Source organism: Triticum dicoccoides, chromosome 7A (assembly GCF_002162155.2).
Source record: "Triticum dicoccoides isolate Atlit2015 ecotype Zavitan chromosome 7A, WEW_v2.0, whole genome shotgun sequence".
Lineage (NCBI taxonomy): Eukaryota > Viridiplantae > Streptophyta > Magnoliopsida > Poales > Poaceae > Triticum > Triticum dicoccoides.
Window position 1 is genome coordinate 653,584,958 of NC_041392.1, and position 11,150 is coordinate 653,596,107.

General features: G+C 41.8%; 1 pseudogene; it reads left to right on the forward strand.

The window, feature by feature from the left end:
- The first annotated feature begins 5,809 nt into the window (after positions 1 to 5,809).
- Positions 5,810 to 6,556, forward strand: LOC119329267 (annotated as a pseudogene).
- The last annotated feature ends 4,594 nt before the right edge of the window (positions 6,557 to 11,150 follow it).

Genomic DNA, 11,150 nt, shown 5'->3' on the forward strand with positions numbered 1-11,150 from the left:
TTCAATGTGTCCAATGCCACATTGAACTCCTCACAAGAGACCGCGGTTCCCCCATCTCCCATAGAAGATACCGTATTTGCACCGGAGTGCTCCTCCTCACCATCTACGATGTCAACCATACTCTTCGGACGGTAAAGTCCTTAATAAAGAGACGAGGCTCTGATACCAATTGAAAGGATCGATATAGTTGACTAGAGGGGGGTGAATAGGAAACTAACAATTTTTAGCTTTTCTTTAACAATTTAAACTTTGCATCAAAGTAGGTTGTCTAGATATGCAACTAAGTGAGCAACCTATATGATGCAACAATGATAAGTACACAAGCAAGCAAGAGATATATCACAAATAAGCTTGCACAAGTAAAGGCACGAGATAACCAAAAGTGGAGCCGGTGGAGACGAGGATGTGTTACCGAAGTTCCTTCCCTTTGAAGGGAAGTATGTCTCCGTTGGAGCGGTGTGGAGGCACAATGCTCCCCAAGATGCCACTAGGGCCACCATATTCTCCTTACGCCCTCACACAATGTGAGATGTCGTGATTCCACTATTGGTGCCCTTGGAGGCGGCGACCAAACCTTTACAAACAAGGTTGGGGCAATCTCCACAACTTAATTGGAGGCTCCCAACGACACCACGAAGCTTCACCATAACGGACTATGGCTCCGCGGTGACCTCAACCGTCTAGGGTGCTCAAACACCCAAGAGTAACAAGATCCGCAAGGGATTAGTGGGGGGAATCAAATTTCTCTTGGTGGAAGTGTAGATCGGGGCCTTCTCAACCACTCCCGAGCAAATCAACAAGCTTGATTGGCTAGGGAGTGAGATCGGGCGAAAATGGAGCTTGGAGCAACAATGGAGCTTAGGGTTGGAAGAGATGGTCAACTAGAGGTAGAAGACACCCCTTATATAGCTGTGGACAAAATCCAACCGTTATCCACCTAACCAGCCCGCGACTTGTGGTACTACCGCTCCTGACTAGCGGTACTACCGTAAGGCCATGCGGTACTTCCGCCCCTGACTAGCGGTACTACCGCAAGGCCATGCGGCACTACCGTGAGGGACCGCGGTACTACCGAGCAGCGGCAGGAGCTAGGACAGACCTGTAGCACAAGGGCTGAGGGCGGTACTGCCGCAGGCGTGGTACTACCGCTCCCCCTTGCGGTACTATCGCAAGGCAGGAAACTCCTAGCCTGGGAAGAGCGAGGATGAATAAAAATACATCTGTGCCTACTTCTGCTGGAAAATAGACGATGCAAAAATCCGACATAGTACTACCGCTGAGGAGCGGTACTACCGCTTGGCAGCTGAGCCAAGCCGCGCGCGGTAGTACTGCGCACGTGGTGCGGTACTACCGCGGAGGCGCGGATGTGAAAAATTACATCCGCCCCTACTACCGCGAAGAAGCGGCACTTGGCCTGGGGGCCACGGTACTACGGCTCCGGAGGAGCGGTACTACCGTGGGCTCCTGTGGTACTACCGCGCTGAAGTACGGTACTACCACTGGTGCATGCGGTACTACCGCTCCAGGGAGCAGTACTACCGCAAGCCCAACATCAGCAACCAGGACAAAGGAAAGAGGATAAACGGAGGATGCTCCAATGCGTATGGGAAAGGTGGAGACAAGGAAGAAAACGTGTACGTGATGATTCCACCCGAACCTTTCCGACGCGGACCCCCTCTTATTAGTACGGCTTTCCTACGACTCAAAACCACCAAAAAGAAACGTAGAAAAATGCCGTCTTCAATAGTCTTCGAGGGGCACCAAATCGTCTTGTGCCTAGCGATGAAACGTCCGGGAAACTAAAGGCACACGATTAGTCTGCAAAAGCATTGTCATCAATCACCAAAACACCTTAGGGATAAATATGCCCTTACAACTGGCACATAGAGGGAATCAGACTCGAACACGTTTGAATCAGGTGCCATCTCGGACATAGGCTGCGAGTCCTCGACAAAATATGGAGCAAAGTGGCTGTACACTACAAGGGCCTGACTAAGATCTTGCGTCTGCGTGGTCATGTCCTACAATCGTAGCACGCATTGACAGTGAGCATAGCACACAACATACCGGACAATCCATGAAAGCAGGAGCATACATGTACATGGTTCATCATTATCATAGCAAGCACATGCTTCATCACTATCATACTAAGCATACATGTACATGGTTCAATACTATCATAGCAAGCACATGACCACCAATAGCTACAAATCACATATCTGAGCATGATTCAACACAAGCACAAGGTTCAACTTCAAACTCTACAACTAATCTAGCCTACCGCATGCTTGAACATCTAGCCCTACCACAAATTGTAACCGCAACATAGCAACCAACCATATCAGCTCACAGATCAGACCACTAATCAACCATGCATCTAGATCAAATTCTAGCTGCAGCTCAGATCTAGTTAGAAGGAACAGAGAGAAAGGGGGATTGAACTCACAGAGGCCATGGCTCCAGCTTGAGGACGAGTGGGGATGGTGGTGGAAGATGAACGCCGGCCGGTGAAGAAGCTCCGACGCCGTGGACAGCCGGCCGATAAAGATGCGCCGCTTACCTGCTCGTCGGTGCCGATGCGCGTCGGCGGGAAAGCGCGAACGGAGGAAGAATGGTGGCGGGAGTTAGGGCGGTGAGGGAGGGGCTAAATAGGGGGTGGAGCGGCGGGAGGTGAGCCGAAATCCTCCCGCCGATTTTTCGGCGACGCGGGCGAGCTCGCGCCATCTCCCCTGCTCGCACGAGGGGAGTAGCGCGTCGCCCTCCCCTGCCTCGCCCTGGCCAGGCTTGCGAGCTACTGCCGATTCGTGCGTTGCCCCTGGGCCTAGCCTGGACGTGCTTTAAGCTTCGTGCGATGCGGGCCGCACAGTGAATGAAGGAAACTAAACGGACCAAATTCTTCCCGCCCGGGCCAGGCTGGGCCTCATGCGGGCAACCAAACACGTCCTATATGAATCACAGACAAAGGAATTTGTGATCTCATCTCCACAATTCCTCGCTATGAAGCACACAACAGCCACTAGTACCAGAAAAGTGGAGCCATGGCCGACCGCGGGAAAAAGATAGTGGAATGTAGCTTGGCATGTGCACATTAAATCATGGTATTCGTACCTAGAAGTTTGGTCATGCATCGAGCCAAGGCTAATAGGCAACGGCTCATATGAGACCACAATTAATATTCAATCGGTATGCTGAGTAAGGACCGAAGAATGTAAAGAAGAACATATTGTAATAAATTCAATCCTTTAATTATAATATTGAAAATATGTTCTAGGTCGATCTAGTAGATTAATTATCTAGTTTGTACACTAACTCGGCAGTTTTTCTATAGGATATCTGATATTGATCATGGCATTTTTAATAACTGGAATAAAATACTATGATTTCCTTGGTCTGGTGATTATTTGTTATTTGTAGATTAAGTCACCAATTAACTTGTGTGTGATGCTATATAAGGAATGTTGAGTTAAACGTTTTTTTAATTGTGGCATCTTTTTCCAATCAAATAAAAGTTTACATTTTTAAAACAGTTACTTATTTGGAATAATGTTATATTAGGGCTTGCGATGGGGCGTCAAGGCTTGCGATGGGGCGGTCATCTAGTGGTTCGACGCGGAGGTGCACAATGGGTGTCATGGCACAGTTGAGGTGGCGGTACCCATCTAGGTCTAGATGGGTCGCATCCAGCTCTGGTTTCCTGTGTGGGCTTCAGCTTTCGCGACGAATGCGGAGCTCGGTTGTGATGTGATGTTTGTTGGTGTTGGCTCGCCTCCATGGTGGCGGTGTGAGTCGATGGGAGAGCTCGTTTTGAGTAGGCCAACGTGGGCATTGTTATTTTTTTGTCGTTGTTTTTTTTTCTCTATGTGGTTTTGGCCTAGTTTCCCTAATACATCGGGCCATTATGTATTTTTGTTTTCCCTCTTAATGAATTCGGCATAGCTCCTGCCTATTTATATCTATACCTACTAATAATGCAAGGTGCACTTGTCCGATTTTTCGATCCCTTCACTCAAATTATTAATTTTGATTTTTTTCCTATGGATAATTAAAATTAGTTGGTCCACGAATGAGATTTTCTTTCGAGGTGGTACTAAACTGTATCAGCATGAAGCAACGATAGTATGGGTTGTGTGTCTTTGACCTAACCAGCCCATCGCTTTGCTGCCTCAGATAAGCCCAATGAAGCCATTTTATTTGCATGTAATAAAGGAGCCAAAAAAATTCATAATCACCGCACGCATGCTGATGTTTCGTAAATAGCCATCCTGCACTGGGCCATGTTGCTTTGCATTGCAGGGACTACACTTATGGGTTGCCAGTCACGTAAGTGGGCTTTTGAGAGACGCGGAAATAAGACTGACACTATGGGAATCGAACTCAGAACCTCTTCCATCGGCTGCACCTACCAACTCAGATAACATTTTTCACATTAAATACTCCCACCTCGCTATTGTAAAGTGGTTGCCACTGTTCCCTCAAAAAAGTGGTTGCCACTGGTTAATATAAAACACCCGGGGAATCGGCAAACACACGGTGAGAATAGAGGAAAGCAGCATCCTCATGTTTGTGGCGAGACGCGAGACAGAGATTGTATAGGCTAGATATGATATTTAAACAGGTGGGATAATTGAAGGGAAGGATTGTGGGCTGGATAGAATATTTAAATGGGTGGGATAATGAAACGAGGGATTAAGTGTCAGCAGAATTGAGTGGCAACCACGAGAGTGCAAGAAGGTAATTAAATAGCACAGGTGCGACCTGATGCGGAGGCTTGTGCATGGAGAAGATGAGGAGGCATGCGGAAGCAAGTTGTGAGATGTTGAGATTGCTTGACGGGGGAAGCAACAAGTCGGACATGTAGAAGCGAGAGCTAGCTTTGCATGCAGTTGTCGCCTGGTTATTATGGCCATACACGCATAGCTTGTTGATGGATTTTTTGCAGGATGCGCAAGGTAGCTGATTGAGAAGTTCTTCTAAGATAATTGATCTATGTGATGTCCTACCGACTGAAAATTGATTAGGATATAAGTAGTACATGGACAATATTTGTGTGGTCTTTGCAGGCTGAGTACGAATTCAACTCAAGGTCTTCACGTCTATGGTGTGTGTGCACTCTCTTTTACTGAGTCACATAATGGTAGAAGCAAACCTTACACCAAAAATGACTATAAGGTGAATGCTTTTAGGAAATCCGTGATAACCCCGTAACATTTTTAGCTTCCGAATGGCCTTTTAGATGTCGTTGTCTTATTCTTGTATATGTCCTAAAGTTCTTTTAATCTCTACCATATCTCCATAGCCTGATTCTCAAGTCAGCACCACGAGGGTGTGGAAATATCAGGATTTTTCCCCCTCCCATTACAAGGCATGGGCATTTGTTACGACGTTAAGCGCGGGCCTACTGCTGTACTGGTGAGATCCATGTGGAGGGATCGCATGCTCTCTTGGATTCTTGGTCGATCGATGTGGATATGTACAGTCGACTTGTTCAACCATTGACTGATGTGATGTAAATAGGTAATCATGCATGCTAGTATTAATTTGATCCTGCCGTCCCATGCATATTATACATACATATGAGTAGCAGGCTGTCCAGATATATACGCGCGCTCTGCAGGCTGCCCACATCACAAAGACTTTGTTCCTGCCCAACCATGTAATAATCTATACATAAATAAATGTATGGCAAGATCTCCCTATAAATACTAGCCTTCTTCACTCCTTAAATATCGCACAATCCAAGCAGCAAAGCAACCAATTCCAAAGCTCGACTGCTAGCTAATTTACTCTACCGAGGAGAAAGCGAAGAGACATGGCCATTCGAGTGTTGCTCCTTGCAGGAGCTCTCCTGGCCCTGGCATGCTCGCATGGCGCCACCGCCTCCGACCCCAGCCTTCTCCAAGACTTCTGCGTCGCTGACAAAATGTCTCCAGGCACATGCCCTCTGCTGATATACTCCATAGAATTGTAGCTAAGCAATCCCCTATCTCCGTTTATCTAACAAGAATGTTTCCACCTACACAGTGCATGTCAACGGACTGGCTTGCAAGGACGCGGAAGAAGTCACGGCCGAGGACTTCTACTTCTCTGGCCTCCACGTGACAGGCAACACGACGAACAAGCAGGGCTCTGCGGTGACCGCCGTCAATGTCGCACAGATCGGCGGACTGAATACCATGGGTGTCTCCCTTGTTCGCATCGACTACGCGCCGTTTGGCCTCAACCCTCCCCACACCCACCCGTGTTCCACCTAGATTCTGACCGTGCTAGAGGGCTGTCTACACGTCGGGTTCGTGACGTCAAACCCGATAACAAACACTTTGAGAAGGTTCTCAACAAAGGAGATGTGTTTGTGTTCCCTAAGGGCCTCGTCCATTACCAGAACAATAATGGCACGACCCATGCAGTGGTTCTTGTGGCGTTGAGCAGCCAGAACCCTGGAGTGATCACGGTAGCCAACGCGGTGTTTGGAGCGGAGCCTTCCATTCCGGCTGGTGTTACTACCAAGGCCTTCCAGGTGGAGAAGGGCACGGTGGATTGGATCCAAGCACAATTCTAAGTTGTGTTCCCACGAGTGCGGTTTGCTTGTCCGTTGAGTTGATCAGTACACTTTTGTATTTAGATTATTTAAATTTGCATTGCATTAAATTATTTTTATAACATTGTAAGTCGTGGATATTGTGTCCTCACCGATGTATGTTTTTTTCCTGTTTAATGTTGATGTGTTGTGGGACACACCCCTATTGACTATTGTTTTTTCGTAGGTAAATTGTACTATCTTCTGTAATATTGATGTGTTGTGGGACACATCCCTATTGTTTATTTTGAAGGTAAATTGTTCTTTTCCTGCATAACTAGCACAGTGGCCCTTGCAAATGTGCGGGCGCCACCTGTATTGTTATGAAATTGTTGAAAAGTAATGTTTTTGATATTCTATTGTCAATGCTAAATTAAATATCATAAAAAAGCAAACTTATTAAAGGCCTCTTTGGTATGCAGGATTTTAAAACATAAGAATTTGATGCAAGTTCAAATAGAGGACTGGAAAGCACAATAATTTTGTAAAAAAACATTATTTCAATAAATGTCAAGCCATAATAACTCCATTTGTTCAGAAATTTATTGCAAATTAGATTTTTGCAAAATCAAACTTTGTAAACTTCGACCTAAGTTTGTAGAGAAAATTGTCAACATTTACAATGCCAAATCATTACCATTAGATCACGAAATATATTCATATGGTATATATTCGGTACTGTCTATATTGCTCAATCTTCATGAAACCAAATTACACTATATTATGTAATGGAGTAAGTACAATTATGATTTTCTTATGCCATTGAAGACATCAATGTTATTATTATTGTGCATTATATTTTTGAAATAAATATGACTGAACTAATGTATATAGAAAGATGGATATCACATTGGTTGCTCTCACATCATGCATTACGTACACCTAGCTGGTACCTCAAGCCCTCTTGAGAACCTTTTGAAATCCCTGACCTTTTTAAAAAATAAATGGTAATTCAAAGGTTTTCCTGCGATAAATGTTTGTTGGTTCTTGATTTGGTCTTCCAACTATTAGACCGGATAAGTTTACTGTCATCCTTTAATACTTTGTATGGAAGTTTCTTCTAGTGGGTTTCACCATTTAAATTTTTTGACCAATGTGGCACCTTTCTGTAAGTCACATCACACAACTTTTAAGTTTTAAAAGGGCTTTCAATATGAAAAAACAACCATATGTTCTTGAAATAATGAAAGTATAAAAGAGCATACAAATTTGACAAAATTAGCAAATGTGGTTTTCATTAAATCCCCAATTTTTAATTTATTCTAAAGTTCTTATCATTTGCTTTACCTTTCGGTAGTTTAGGATTTTGGTAAATAAGATAAAAATATCAATATTTGAAATAATTTTTGAAGTAAATTTATATGTGTGCACCACATAAGATAAAACTACCTTTGTAATAGTGAAAGCCACTTTGAGGAAGAAAAATTTATAGAATGTCGGGATTTGAGGGGTCAAATGTAATTGATTTAAGATGTTCTGCACTCGCCCAATAGTTGAGAGAATAAAATTATTTTTTCATTTCAAACAGTCACCACATAATTACAGGAATATTATGGAGTTCAAATTCTAATTTGATCCATGGTTCGATGAGAGATATATGGGGGGTGAATAGTAGCCAATTTAATTGGAATCTGATATGGACAAACCTCCCTATCAACATCGAATTTGTCTTATTCAATTATTTATTTTATCTCTGCATTGAATTCGAGTTTGATATTGGCACACACACACATGTTGTATCTGTGTAGTGATTTTATTTAGAATATGCCACAACTTTTATGGGGTTATTTCAAGGCAGTGAGTATTGGATGCAAACCCGAATCATGAGAGTTCTTGATCACATATATGTATTGTTTTGTGATTGAATTGGTAAATGTATGACTTAAATGATTTTTTGAGTGGTCAATCAGAAAAATAAAATACTTCACATGTTATACGTTTAATAATGAGCAATAGAAAACAAATGATATTACATGGACCAAAGAATTTTCCATGACATTGGCCTCCAATTCTTTAAACACATACACACTTGGCATGTTCCAGTTTTTCTCAATCTACACCACAAGAAAGGGAGCGGTGAAGCTAGCTAGAAAATTAAAATATTTGGGTTGGAAATTGCACTGGCTCATGGAAGTACCATTCACATGGCTCCCGCAAGCGGTCTAGCCTCATGGTCATGACTTTGTTCTTGAATCATGCAATATTGAGGATATCACTTATCGTTAGCGTCTCAGTCGACCGAGGGTTAGAGATTAATCAGAAATCAGACGATTAATCGATTTTATCGGTTGACTATTAATCGGCCATTTTTTTACATATCCCAGGTTTCCAACACTAAAATATGCTATACTCAGGAAAAAAAACTATATTGGACAAAAGTGTTACCTTGATTCTTTGCCTTTGAATTCTAGTACAATGATAAACAAAGCAGGACAGTTGTACATATTACATAACAAGGTCCGCAGAACACAAATAAACATAGTTCTTGCACACATAGTGCTAGAAATAGGCCCCCGTTTATTGGTATATTCCTGAAAAATTGCTTATCAGAGCGATAAATCAGTCCAAAAGATAAATGGTGATGATATGGCATAATCTTATCGGTCACCCACCGATTAGGGATAAATCGGATGATAAATTGTTGAATCAGCTGATATTTTGAATAGTGGAATCATGTATGACTATGGTAAGAAAAACCCATGTGAAAAAACTATGCATGCAACCAAGGAAGTCATGATCTGGATAACAGAAAGATGAAATTGTGATCTCATTTCCACGGTTCCTCGCTTTGAAGCATGCAACAGCAACCAGGACCAAAAGTGGAGCCATGGCTGACCGAGGGACAAAGATCATGGCATATAGCTTGGCATGTTCTCATTAAATCATGGTGTTCATACCTAGAAGTACGGGCATACGTCGAGCCAAGGCGAATAGGCAATGGCTTGTATGACACCATAGTTCATATTCGGCGCTATGTTGAGTAAGGACGGATGAATGTAAAGAATAACATGTTGTAATAAAGTCAACCTTGTAAGTAGATTATTAAAAATATTTTCTAGGTCTAATAGATTAATTATCCAGTTTGTATACTAACTTGGCAATTTTTCTGTAAGACATCTGATATTAGGACCTTGAGTTAAGGTTTTAAACGTGGCATTTTTAGTTGGAATAAAATACTATGATTTCCTTGGTCTAGTGATTAAGTTTTTGTTTATACATTAAGTCTCCAATCAACTTGTGTGCGATACTATATGAGATATGTTGAATTAACGTTTTTAATTGTGTCGACATTTTCCAATGAAATAAAAGGTTACATTTTAAAAAATAGTTACTTATTTGGGTCAGCTAGACAAATTATCCAGTGTATCGGCCAAGTCATCAATTTTCTTGTAGTAATATTATATTAGGATGTTGACTTAAAGTTCTAATTTTATTGTGGCCAGATTAGTCATTTGTATACAATATTCCTAGCTAACAAAGGTCTCATACAATCACATGTATATGTAACAATAACATCAATCATTTATTTATGCCGGCGATGATGTTGAACGCCATCGATGGACTTGTGAGCAGATGCGGATATCATGCTAGAATAATCAAAATTCTTGTCCAACACAAATTGCTATTAGTCTATGTGAGAAGAAGTACTCACAATTTTTTTTCAAATAATTAGTACTCAGTTTAGCTATGCGTGTAGCCAACTGTATCATTCTTTTTTTAAGGATCAAGTGTGTCCTTCCTAATTAATCATTATAAGTCAGATACGTGAGATATAACTAAAAGAAAGATACGTGAGATGTAGTAGTAGTTTTTTATGTTTCTTTGGAAGGGACGTGAGATATAGTAGTTTTTGTTTGTTTGTTGGAAGGGACACGTAGATAGATGTATGGAGCATAAGCAAGATCATCCGCTCAGTTGTAATTTTTTTATTTGCAGAGATTGTTTTCTTTTGGTTAATTAAGTCATACATGCAGGGTATATTTCATAACTAATTGTTAGCTTTGGATCCATCAGTGTTACGTGCAGTTACGTAAATCTAATGGTTATATTTTTAATGATCCGCCAAATTAATGGTCGGATGTCTCTAATTTTTTTATGAAATTTTATAGCCTATTTTTCCTTTTTCTGGTTAGCCCATCAAGTATTTTTTTTTAATATATAAAGATAGATGTGTTGACATGAGGGAGCCCATAGACATCCTTCCAATAAGCCTCTTGTACATGCATTAAAAATAATAATCATAAGGATGATGACGTAGCAACCTTATATGTGCTAACAAATAAGATCACCTATGATAATGCATTATCAATATACCAAAATGTAAAGTTGTAGAATAATCACAAGAAAATAATCTTGAGAATCGCTACTGTTTAAAAAGTTCACAAGTACTATTTAGGAGAATATCTATAGAAATATTAAGCTCCCATGACTTGAAGCGTTCGGATGCTTCGGGAGTTGTGGGGTCGCTGAGGGGGCCGTCCTGTAAGGTTGTGTCAGTTTAGTTTTATCTCTCCTTCTCTTTTTTCGCATTTTAATTCTTGAGTGCTTATTAAAATTTGTGAACACTAAAAAAATA